Raw genomic sequence first — 13,343 nt, forward strand, 5'->3', positions numbered from 1 at the left:
ATGAAAGAGTGACTACAGTAACGGAAAGAAAGCGAGAAGAAAAGATGTTATGTTATATATGAAGGAAAGGAAACATAAATAGTTATTAAAAATAGATAGATAGATAGATAGATAGATAGATAGATAGATAGATAGATAGATAGATAGATAGATAGATAAAATAAAACAGCCAATCAATGCTCAAATCATTGTGGTTATGGAGAAACCATATGTGACCCCTCACCGGATCCAGGGACACATGTCGGCCGAAACGAATCCGAGATAATCGCAAAAGAAGCATTTTTTTTTTTAATTTGTGATTTTTGTTTTTTTCCATCATGTGCAAGTTGAGATCTTGAAGAATGCAATCAGTATTTCAGATAATAGATTGTTTTGTTGGAAAAGCATACATTTTTTGTTGCAAATTGTCTCGTTTTTGTCAGGACTGTAGCCTGTTGGGGGGTGTGGGTAAATTACCATATGGGCCATTCACATGATGATTTAAGTCTTTTGTTTTGTTTTTTCCGCGAATCAGCTGTATGATCTGAGCTGAGCGCATGGCTACTTAACTGCATACAGGCGTGTGATTTCACTATGGAATGAGTTACTAAACAGAGCGCAGAGGAGCTGAAACACCGCGAAGCAAACAGACACTCGGTATTTACATCGGAGATCACCATTTCTAGCAAAAAAAAACGCAACCTCGTTTTCCAGATTGAATGGAATACTTGAATGATCGGATGATACACGGACCGTTCTAGGATTACATTCCATCGGAGGCATTGGTGTGTGCAAGGCGCCGTTTCTCTTTCTGATGGGGTGAGTTTATTAATCTAAGGCTGTGTGGTTATTTTTGCATGTAACGGAGAGTGTTGTGGTTTGGTTAAGCCTAGGTCACAACCGGACGTACGATTTTTTGGCCGTGTGATTTTTGGCATTTCCCAAATCGCTGCGGGTTTTTTTTTTGTTCACGGAGAAAGACGCGCGTTGGCCGTAAGTTTGTCTTGCAACCTGAAAAAAACGTAAGCGCCCGTAGAGTTTGTTTGACATGACAAAGAACCTCTGCGGCCGGTCTGCGGCTCGAAAATCAGCACGTCACACGCGCGCTCTCGTGCGTTTCATACGCGCGCTCTCGTGCGTTTCATGCGCGCTCTCCGTGTGTTTCTTGCGTTTTTTGCGTGTAGACCGGCCGTAGGAGCGCGTACTGTACGGCCGGTTGTGACCGAGGCTTTACATGAAACTAGCGTTGTGTTAGTTGTGTCATCATCGTGCTATCTTTCTTTCTTACGGTGTGAGTAATTTTTCAACCACAAAACGTTAAAGTATACTTTAGGACTTATTTTTGTACTTCATAATTGTGTTGGGCATACTTTGCATGGAAGGAAAATTGACGTGGTGATCTTTGTTTACATGAAAGTAGCATCGTGCTAGCTAGTAGTGGGTAGGGCTTTCCTTAATGTCATGCAGATGAGCACCATTATGTGCCCGCCCTGCACCCAGAGTAGCTGAGATGGAAAATTTTGAGGGCGATTTTCTCCCTTTCCTGTTTTAAGAACTATACACTTTCAAAAGGCCACACATTCTTCAAATATTGTCAGATCTCCACATGGAAGGCATCATTGGAAAGCTTAGAAACTGTACTTTCTGAATCTGTCAATAACTCAAAATGCCCCTGGGCCGACATGTGTCCCTGGATTCTGTGATCTGCCACATATTAAATACAGTCACTACACTCTCAGAAAATTGTAACTTTAGGGGTACCACAGCTTGTCACTGGATCAGTACCCTCTAATGTACTTATTTGTTCCTTTTAGATACTGCTCGGGAACATATATGGACCTTTTTGGCCCTCAAAACGGAACACATAGTTACCTTGAGGTCCAATAATAAACCGTAGGGTCTACATTAGAGTAAATTATACCTTGGGGGACAGAACTAGACTCCTACTGTACCCCTATTTCTGACAGTGTACGTACAAAATCATATCCATTACGTCCAGTGAATGCTTGGCTCCCGAAGATTGCTCCTTTCTGGATTTTTATTTTAAAAACTCATGCATGTATGACCCAGACAATCCAAATATCAACCATGAAACATGCCTCAGCAAAGGTTCTTTCACTTAATCGAGTTTATTCCGAGCTTTTAATGAGGAAGATCCATAGCAGCAGCAGGTCAAAGCAATTAAAGTGCTCCGGGTCGGGATAATGGGAACGTTACAGGAAGCTCATCCATTCAAGAGCGAGTTAAATGAATCTCATTAGAGAATCGGAGCGCCCGTTTAACCAGGCATAGTCCATAACTTCATGCGTTTTCAACCTAATTTCATGACAAATGAAAGCAGTTATGTTAGATTAATGATGTCATAAGAAAAGCGGCAATCCCAATCTCAACCCCTTTTGCTGTGATCCTAATTCTTCAAGTGAATTAATTCGGCTTGCACAAATTGTACTCGTGAGAACATGTTACAGTTAAGAAGTGCATGGATTCGCTCTCACTACATGTACATATCTTCTTCTGGCTTGCCTTAGTGTGGTAATAGTGTGAGCTCCATCATCACTGAACCTGTGATGCTCCACTGCACCATCTCATACTGCTCCGATGTTCTCGCTAATTAAATAAACTCAAATTAAGTGTGGATAAACACAGAAGCAGGAAGTGGGACGTGTCTGCTTTCCGGTTTCTCAGGAACATGACAAGATGCATTTTTGTTTGTTGTCTTATTAACTGAGAGAGAGAGAGAGAGAGAGAGAGGCCAGTGAGGGAGCAATTGTTTACAGCTGCTATAACATAAGTGAGAACAGGGACTAACTAACATCATTAAATGTTACCATAAATGGATAAAAACTATGACATCATTCTTTCATAAATATATTCTAAAAATGGATTATTATAAACCAATTGCTGTTGAATAAGAGGAATAAAACCTTTCAGGATGTGCTGATGTCTATTTTATGGTCATTGCACTACCACACGTTGTTGATTATTTTCCTCTAAGAGCATGACACCAGGATGAGTGTCTTATTCCTCAGATTCATTTCACTTTTCTTCAAAGTAACAGGAATATTCAAGTCTCTCTCACTCTTTCTCTCTCTCTTCTTTTTTGATACCATTTGAAACACTGCCTAAATACCATATATGGTTATTTGCAGGCGTGTCTAAATTCACACGAGCGGTGACAAGCACAAGCATGCAGCAGCTATGAACCTCTGATATTTATGTGTAAATTTTTTTTTTTAATTTTACACGTGAGAAAACTTTTTGTTCATAACTGAGGCCACAACGGACAGAAGAAACATAAGAGAAAATAAAAGAGGTCAACTTAACACCCATCAGCTATCTGTCTCGAGAGTTGAACGCTGCGTTTATGACCACAGAGGTGATATTTAATTTAAAGCCGAGTTTGTTTTTATGGTCACTCCATCTTGAGCCAATTTCATGGCCGGTCTCCTCGGCTTTTAGTCACCTTCCTGTCCGAGAGAACCCTGCAGTGAGGTTCTACAGAGGCCAGCGTGGGGGATTCGACATCTAGAGTTCATGTTTAATGGGTCAAGTGCAAATTAAAATATGCATAAGCCTCCGCATAATTACTAATTAAGCATAATGGTGGCTTTAATATTCAGAAGTGTCCTTGGGGTTTCTGCTGTGGCTGAATACGTGCTGAGAAATTTAAAGGGCACTGAGGAAAGGAAAACGGACACGACGTATATTCTACTACAAAGAAAGGAACATTTTCTCCGTTTACTGAAGATCCGATGAAGAGCTTGTGAGTGTGAAGGTTGCACCGAGAGCAAGCAGGAAAGTGTGACGTCCTGGTGAGAAGATCGAGACTCGGGGTGAAGACTCTAATAGCAAATCAAATGAGTTCTGCATCTGTGAAGACAATGACAGTCGAATCGTCTCTTCTGTGAACGATTTCAATCACAACCCATTTCAAGATTTTTAGGACATGGGCATAAATGTGAAGGGCATAGACACAATATTCGGGTGAGTGCAAAAGTTTGTATACCCCAGGACACAGTGGAAAAGATGAGGAATTTATAGCAATTTAAAGACATTTATTGCTTTGGTTTTCTTTATTATTATGTTCTTTTATTATGACAAGTGATGCACATTTGCTAACTGATATTTAAAAAAAATATATTATAAACAGGTTAAAATAATGAATTATTATAAATGGAATAATTTAGGTATATTTTCGTATCAAAAATCCATAGGGGGTGCAAACTTTTGCACTCTACTGTAAACGAAGTTATTGTAGAACATTATTTATTTATTTATTTATTTATTTATTTTGTTTGTTATTTACTTATTTATAACATACAGTCGTGCTTGCAAGTTTGTGAGCCCTTTAGAATTTTATATATTTCTGCATAAATATGACCTAAAACATCATCAGATTTTCACACGAGTCCTAAAAGTAGATAAAGAGAACCCAGTTAAACAAATGAGACAAAATATTATACTTGGTCATTTATTTATTGAGGAAAATGATCCAATATTACATATCTGGGGTGGCAAAAATATGTGAACCTCTAGGATTAGCAGTTAATTTGAAGGTGAAATTAGAGTCAGGTGTTTTCAATCAATGGGATGACAATCAGGTGTGAGTGGGCACCCTGTTTTATTTAAAGAACAGGGATCTATCAAAGTCTGATCTTCACAACACATGTTTGTGGAAATTTATCATGGCACGAACAAAGGAGATTTCTGAGGACCTCAGAAAAAGCATTGTTGATGCTCATCAGGCTGGAAAAGGTTACAAAACCATCTCTAAAGAGTTTGGACTCCACCAATCCACAGTCAGACAGATTGTGTACAAATGGAGGAAATTCAAGACCATTGTTACCCTCCCCAGGAGTGGTCGACCAACAAAGATCACTCCAAGAGCAAGGTGTGTAATATTCGGCGAGGTCACAAAGAACCCCAGGGTAACTTTTAAGCAACTAAAGGCCTCTCTCACATTGTCTAATGTTAATGTTCATGAGTCCACCATCAGGAGAACACTGAACAACAATGGTGTGCATGACAGGGTTGCAAGGAGAAAGCCACTGCTCTCCAAAAAGAACATTGCTGCTCGTCTGCAGTTTGCTAAAGATCATGTGGACAAGCCAGAAGGCTATTGGACAAATGTTTTGTGGATGGATGAGACCAAAATAGGACTTTTTGATTTAAATGAGAAGCGTTATGTTTGGAGAAAGGAAAACACTGCATTCCAGCATAAGAACCTTATCCCATCTGTGAAACATGGTGGTGGTAGTATCATGGCTTGGGTCTGTTTTGCTGCATCTGGGCCAGGACGGCTTGCCATCATTGATGGAACAATGAATTCTGAATTATACCAGCAAATTCTAAAGGAAAATGTCAGGACATCTGTCCATGAACTGAATCTCAAGAGAAGGTGGGTCATGCAGCAAGACAATGACCCTAAGCACACAAGTCGTTCTACCAAAGAATGGTTAAAGAAGAATAAAGTTAATGTTTTGGAATGGCCAAGTCAAAGTCCTGACCTTAATCCAATGGAAATGTTGTGGAAGGACCTGAAGCGAGCAGTTCATGTGAGGAAACCCACCAACATCCCAGAGTTGAAGCTGTTCTGTACAAAGGAACGGGCTAAAATTCCTCCAAGCCGGTGTGCAGGACTGATCAACAGTTACCGGAAATGTTTAGTTGCAGTTATTGCTGCACAAGGGGGTCACACCAGATACTGAAAGCAAAGGTTCACATACTTTTGCCACTCACAGATATGTAATATTGGATCATTTTCATCGATAAATAAATGACCAAGTATAATATTTTTGTCTCATTTGTTTAACTGGGTTCTCTTTATCTACTTTTAGGACTTGTGTGAAAATCTGATGATGTTTTAGGTCATATTTGTGCAGAAATATAGAAAATTCTAAAGGGTTCTCAAACTTTCAAGCACCACTGTATATTTATGTATGCTTATGTTTTTAATTTCCAAAAACTAATGGGGGTCCAAACTTTTGCACTCCATTCTTCTGCAAACATAAATTTAATGCAGAATTATTATATTTTTATGTATTATGTTTTTATTTAATTATTATGTTTTATTTATTTATTTATTTATTGACTTACTTATTTTTTATTATAAACTGTAAAATGTGAACCTTTTCACATTTTTAATCCCCGCCCCCCCAAAAAAAATGGAGGGGGTGCAAACTTTTGCACTCAATTCTTCTGTAAACATAAATTTAATGCAGAGTTATTGTTTTTTTCTTTTGTTATTATGTTTTACTTACTAAACTGATTTATTTATTGATTTGTTTGTGATAAATTGTGAAATGATTGGTATGTTTTCATTTCCAAAAACTATCGGGGGTGCAAACTTTTGCAATTTACTGTAAACATACATTTCATGGAGACCTTTTCATCTTCATCAGCTTTCCTCTTTTCTCCGACTCTTCAGTGTTGATTGTCGTCCTGTGTTTATTTGTGACAGTTGTATTTTCTTCCTGTTTGTCATGAACTTTAGGAAATAATTTAAAAACAATGCTTTTTAAATGACATTAAATTATTTCCAGCCTTTTCTGCAGAGATCTTTGCTGAAGTATCTGAGACAGTTAGGGAACATGAGAGTTCATGAGTCCTGCTTAAAGAAAAATACATGGTTGAGAGTATCACAGCACACACGTGTGCGTTTCATCGCTCTTCATCACATCCATTATGATTCTCGAGTCCTGCAGATGGATGAAGGTGCGCGAGTGTCTCGCTGTGGAGGCGATAAATGAACATCACAGTGAAGTAATGAGTTGTGAGAAACCCACCATACTGACTTCTGCTCCGACTGCTGTGAATGTGGGGTTCGGAGTTATAAAGGATGAAGAGAACTCAGAGGCTCGTCTGTATGTCTCATTGTGCACGTCTCTCTGTGTGTCTCTGTGTAAAATCCCTGTGTGTTCATTGTCTTTTCTGTCTGTCTGTCCATTGTTTCATCTATCTGTCTGTCCATCCATTGTCTTGTCTGCCTGTCCGTTGTTTCATCTGTCTGTCTGTCTGTCCATCTATTGTCTCATCTAGCTATCTGTATGTCCATCCATTGTCTCATCTGTCTGTCTCTGTCCATTGTCCCATCTGTCTGTCTGTCCATTGTTTCATCTGTCTGTCTGCCTGTCCATCCATTGTCTCATCTAGCTGTCTGTCTCTGTCAATTGTCTCATCTGTCTGTCTGTCTGTCCGTCTGTCTGTCTTTCCATTGTTTCATCTGTCTGTCTGCCTGTCCATCCATTGTCTCATATACGGTATGTGCCTGTCTATCCATCCATTGTCTCATCTCTCTGTCTGTCTTTGTCCATTGTATCATCTGTCTGTCTGTCTATTGCCTCGTCTGTCTGTTTGTCTGTCTGTCCATCCATTGCCCCATCTGTCTGTCTGTCCATCCATTGTCTCATCTATATGTCTCTGTCCATTGTCCCATCTGTCTGTCTGTCCATTGTTTCATCTGTCTGTCTGCCTGTCCATCCATTGTCTCATCTAGCTGTCTGTCTCTGTCAATTGTCTCATCTGTCTGTCTGTCTGTCTGTCTGTCCGTCTGTCTGTCTTTCCATTGTTTCATCTGTCTGTCTGCCTGTCCATCCATTGTCTCATATACGGTATGTGTCTGTCTATCCATCCATTGTCTCATCTCTCTGTCTGTCTTTGTCCATTGTATCATCTGTCTGTCTGTCTATTGCCTCGTCTGTCTGTTTGTCTGTCTGTCCATCCATTGCCTCATCTGTCTGTCTGTCCATCCATTGTCTCATCCATTTGTCCATCCATTGCCTCATCTGTCTGTCTGTTCATCCATTGTCTCATCTGTCTGTCTATCCATCTCTTCATTAGTCTATCTATCTATCTATCTATCTATCTATCTATCTATCTATCTATCTATCTATCTATCTATCTATCTAAGTTGTTGAACTTTAAATTCCCACTAAAAGTGGATACCTGTTTGTAGTCTCTGGGCGTTTCTTGCACAAAGACTCGTAATAAAATTTAAATAAAAAGCTTAATTTAAGCTGCTCACAAATTAGTGTCAATTTTTTTCTCCCTTGCCTCCATATTTATCAGAACTGCTTGACACGAGTAGACAAAATGGGAGTCCATTAAGTAGAGAAGGAGGAGTATTAATGCTTTAGAGAATTCGCTCAGATGCTGCGGGTTAATAATCTCGATTAAAAAGTTCAAGCTTCAACTTCAGAAAGCAATATTAGTTCAGTTTAATGTGAATTTTCTGTCTCTTTATTGAAACGCAAAGCAAACAAATGGATGTCACTGCGTCTCCATGGCGTAATTGCGTAATGTGGTCTGTGGCATGATAAGCTAATGATGTGTAGTGCAAAGTGCCATTAAGGCAATAAATCCTGCTGATGCTGGTCATTAGGCATAATAACAGAGCGGTGCAGAGCGACGCTTTAACTTCGTGAGTTTATTTACGTCTGTTCCGTGGTTCTGATGTGCTTCATCTTAATGAGAAGATGGACCAGTGTGTGTTTCGGGTTTTCTTTTATTGGAAATTAATCTCTCAAAGAATGTTTTTACACCGAGTCCGAACACTCGGGTCTGTACTCGGTACCGATTTGGGCTCATTTTGGGGGCGGGGCTCACAACCGCAGGGTTGATTTCACTTGGAAGAGTTCCTTATAAACCTGAGAGGTATTTTGAAAGAGTCATCCATTTGCTTTTTTTTTTTTCTTTGTTACTAACACTCAAGCAGTGAAGAACAGCACTTTCTGAACGCTGAGCATCGTCATTGTACAAAAGCCGTTCTCGTATAAGAGCATTTTTTGCCACAAAATCCAGCAGGAGATGCGCATTGTTCATAATATTTTCAATACAGTACACTAGCTCACCACAAGCTGAGCTGATTACAGTGATACAGTTCTATGAAAGTCTGATACATCAATAAATTATCTCCATTGACCATAATGACTTTTTCCTCACCATCACAAGAGCACCTTAAGAATCCAAACCGGTCCTGTTATAGAGTATGTGGTGTTCAGCTCAGACAGCTTCCATACCTGATATGGACATCATTACGGTTTGGTGGAAGCGAACCCCAACCACCATCTTCAAGAGCACTGGGTCTCTGGACCATGCCCAGGCTTCATGAAACATACCAGAAAAAAAATAAGTATACAAATGACCCAAATTTACATTAGATCTGTTTATCAAGAAATTATTCTTCAATAAAACCAATTCCATGAACTTGAGCATCTGGGGAAGTATCCTAACCTCAAGCTAAAATGAGGTCTTCAGAAATCTGTCCTTCTTCTGAAGAGAAAATTGGGCCGCTGATTAGATCTAAAGCGAGCGGGCTGGGTGGTTCTGATCAAATCACTTTAACCTGCCAAAGGGGAGTGAGTCAGGATTGAATATTGCAATCATACGCTTCTACTCCGAGCCATCAGTCAGACCACTGTAGGCTTGAATATGAGTTTTTAAGTGTGTCTGATGTGTGACTGCGTTTTGCCTGAAGGCTGCATTAAAGTTGTGGAGATATCAACGCAGAAATGTAGTATATCCATTACTGATACTGATGCACAAGTACGGTACACATTGCGTTTCACCACCGACTTGAAAGCATGCACTGATTTCTCAGTCATTTCATTTTCTCAAACCCTAATATGTAGTTTTACGAACATACCTCATTCCAGAATTCATGAATAAATCAGCATGGTTTATTATGAGCCTAATGAGTTTATGAGCAAAACATTTACAAGACCATAAGGCATCACTCTGAATAATAATAATAATAATAATAATAATAATACAGCACCATGAATGAACCATTGAATTGTGTCGTGTTTTTCACCTCAATAAATCACTGCAATGTCTTGTGACATTATTGTGAGATAAATAATGAGAGATGCATCACAGTTACGATACATATTTATTCCTGTCTTTGACACTGCATGACATATGCCAAAAACACCACCACCATATTTATTATGGTGTGACTCTGCTGGGTGCCTGGGGGACAGCAGTGAATCAGCGCTTTCACTTTACATCACGACTGTAGAGTTACCATCCAATATCACACTCCATACGTCAATCAGTCATCTGGTTTCATCTGTCACGTCCACGCTTGAGCAGCACCATTAGGACTAATGACCATGCACCTGTTCCTGATTAGAGCTCAATCACAGCATGGACATTTATATAAGGACTCTGAGTAACACACAGACTTTGTGAAAGCCTTGTATTTTGTGTCGCTTTTCTTTTTTCGATCCTGTTTGTGTTTTTGGACGGTGAGTGTTGGATTGTATCCCTCTGATATCCTGTCTGTGCCTCACTCCACCACTGCCTGTTTTCCGACACGTTTTGGATCTGTTTGCGAGCGTGTTTTCAATAAAACTCTTCCTGTGATTACATCAGTCTATCGCTCTTACACGACACAAACTGTCAACTGTCCAACAAGCGAGCGGACTCATAAAACTGTTTTAACTCATTTTATATGAAACTGTCGTAAATATTTTCAGTAAAATGTGTTAGTAAATAAATAACCCCACGTTATTTTTAAAAAATAAGCGCTGGATAAAAACCCATCTACCGTATCTTATGGAAATAAAGATACACATTTCGTTGTCTGGTGGTTAAGTGTTTATGAGATATGTTGCCTAGGACTTACGATCAGGTTCCCTGTGGTGGTACACAGATGTCGATATTCTCTGAAGTATGGAGCTCAATCTCCAGGATGAATTTAGCAACATTGCTAGAGACAGATTTATAATCCAATATCACTGTTCCTGCAGGATTTCTAAAAGCCAACACTGCATTCGGGTGAAATACAGCATCTGAAGTTTGATCTTGACCAGCTTTCACTGATGACATGTTAGAAATACTGTACACTCATGATCATATCCCAACATCCTGAACACAGCTGTAATTACAGCTGGATTCACATTGTACCAGTGATGAAATGCTTATTTATAGCAGATTTTGTCGCAGTCAAAGAGAACAAGGAAACCGAGCGCTCACGTATTGTAGGCAATTATTCATTTTTTCAGACAGTGCTAAATAAAAACAAATTCACCCTCATGTCAGAATCACTCCGTTCCCCAGATCACACAGCATCCTGATTCGAGCGGGATTAGAATATTCGTCCTGTCGTGTTTTCAGATCAGTGACTCGTCCACTTTTGCTCCGAATTAAAACTGAAGCGTCTCAGCCAGGAGTTATTTCTGATGCTCTAAATTATACACTTTCTTCTTGTTGATGAAGTGATGATATATATTTTACAGATGTGTTTCTGCCAGTATGGATTTGGATTTGGATTTAAGGGCCCCCTGAGAGGTCTAACTGTAAAAGCGAAGAACTTCATCTCTGTAGCGATGACGTCTTTCTAATCTCTGATCGTTTCAAGATGGAAATACGGCTTCAGTCAGAAGCTCAGTGACCCGTAATCATGCCAGAAAATCATGTTTCACAGTGTGAGCGTTTAAAACACTGAATTTAGGCTTCTTTTTAAATGTCAGACCCTTTTAAGGATCGACTTCTTACCTTTATTACTTTAATGACTGTGTTAGTGATTTAGCATTGGACATTTTCCCTGTTTTCATATTTAAACGAACCATTTTCATGTTCACAATATTTTTTTCTCAGATTTTATGTACCCTTAAGCTGAAGTGATAAAATGACAAATTCCTCATAAATCACACTTATTAACATGGAAAGGCTCTGATGTACGATCCAAGACATATCCAGTGCCCAAAAAAAAATCTCAGTTTCTAGATGTCCAGTGTTTATAAAATACACTTTATAACCGTGCATGATATTTTATCATGCATAAAACAACTTTATCAAACAACAAACAAGACTGTCAGTGACTCCGGCCTCGTCTAGTCCAGAAGGAACGATCTAAAGTGGGCCACCTTATGCAATAAATGTTGCAAGCTATATACACTATATACAAGCTATATATAGAAGTGATATCCACCCTAGGAATACCGACCTATTTGGCAGAAAGAATCCAAAACGGCGAGGAATTGACCGAGAAGAAGCGATTTTTGTTGAAGTGCAAGACATTAAGGCTTAATTAGTCCAGAACTTCATTAATAATTGTAATGAAGCAAATCTGGGTAGAGGTTATGTGCACCCTAGGTACCCCTACCTTCATGCCAGAAAGAATCAAAATCGGTGAAGAAGAAGTGATTTGTGTAGAAACTGCACATTAGGGATTGATTAATTACTCCATATCTTCATTATTAATTGCAATTATGCAAATTTGGGTAGAAGCTATATGCATCCTAGGCAGACCTACCTTCCTGCCAAAAAGCATAAAAATCAGTGAAGAATTGAGAGAGAAGAAGCGATTTTCGTGAAATGTGGACGACGCTGGAAGGACGACGGACAACACATGACGGTATAAACTCATCACCTGTCAGCTGGATGAGCTAATAATACATCAACAACCTGTTCAGTTAAAGCTTTTCTTTTGAGCATGTCATCTGGTTTGATTTGATTTGATTTGATTTGATTTGATTTGATTAATTATGCATCCCTATGGTACGACTCAAAAGTTTGGACCCATCCATCCGTCCATTATCCATAGCCGCTTATCCTGTCCTACAGGGTCGCGGGCAAGCTGGAGCCTATCCCAGCTGATTATGGGCGAGAGGCGGGGTACATCCTGGACAAGTCGCCAGGTCATCACAGGGCACGCAGTTTAATTCTTTTTTTTTTAAATGAATTAAAAGTCACTTCATGTCTTAAAGTAACAATGGATGTTGTTTCTCTTTACTTAGTTGAGTGGGTCTTGATGTAATATAATGTGGATTACTACAGTTGTGAATGGAATAGGTCTATTTTATTATTTGCATATTTATTATTTACTGATTATTGATGACATCAATCACATTAAGAAGGCAAGAAACTTGTCCACTAATTACCTTTTGACGAGGCACACCTGTTAATTGAAATGCATTCTAGGTGATGACCTCATGAAGCTGGTTAAGATAACACCAATAGCGTGCAAAGCGTCATCAAGGTAAATGCTGGATACATTGAAACTGGAAACACATAATTCCATATATGTTCCATATGTTATTTCATATTATTATATGTCACAAGCTACTTCCGGTAAAATTGTGCACTCTGATTGGTTCCTTGGTGGGCAGAATTTTCATGTAATGCCCGTAGACGATTACAGACTTTCTTTCCAAGGTGCCGGCTTTCAATGTTGCAAAAAACAAACAAGAACAAAAAAAAAATTAAAAAAAAAAATTGGAAATCAAAAAGGAATCAAAAACGACCAAAAGACAAACAAGAGTCAGCGAGTTATTCAAGAAATGAGCAGCGAGGAGCATTCAGAAACCGCTAACTGCTAACAGGAATTCAGTTTTGAAACTGCTAGCTATTTATTCTGG

General features: G+C 39.1%; 1 protein-coding gene across 1 annotated transcript in view; it reads left to right on the plus strand.

Moving 5' to 3' along the window:
- Positions 1–13,343, plus strand: part of spon1a (spondin 1a) — a 223,906-nt gene that overhangs the window by 160,141 nt on the left and 50,422 nt on the right. The gene's annotated exons all lie outside the window — the stretch shown is intronic.

This window comes from Neoarius graeffei, chromosome 6, assembly GCF_027579695.1.
Source record: "Neoarius graeffei isolate fNeoGra1 chromosome 6, fNeoGra1.pri, whole genome shotgun sequence".
Taxonomy (NCBI): domain Eukaryota; kingdom Metazoa; phylum Chordata; class Actinopteri; order Siluriformes; family Ariidae; genus Neoarius; species Neoarius graeffei.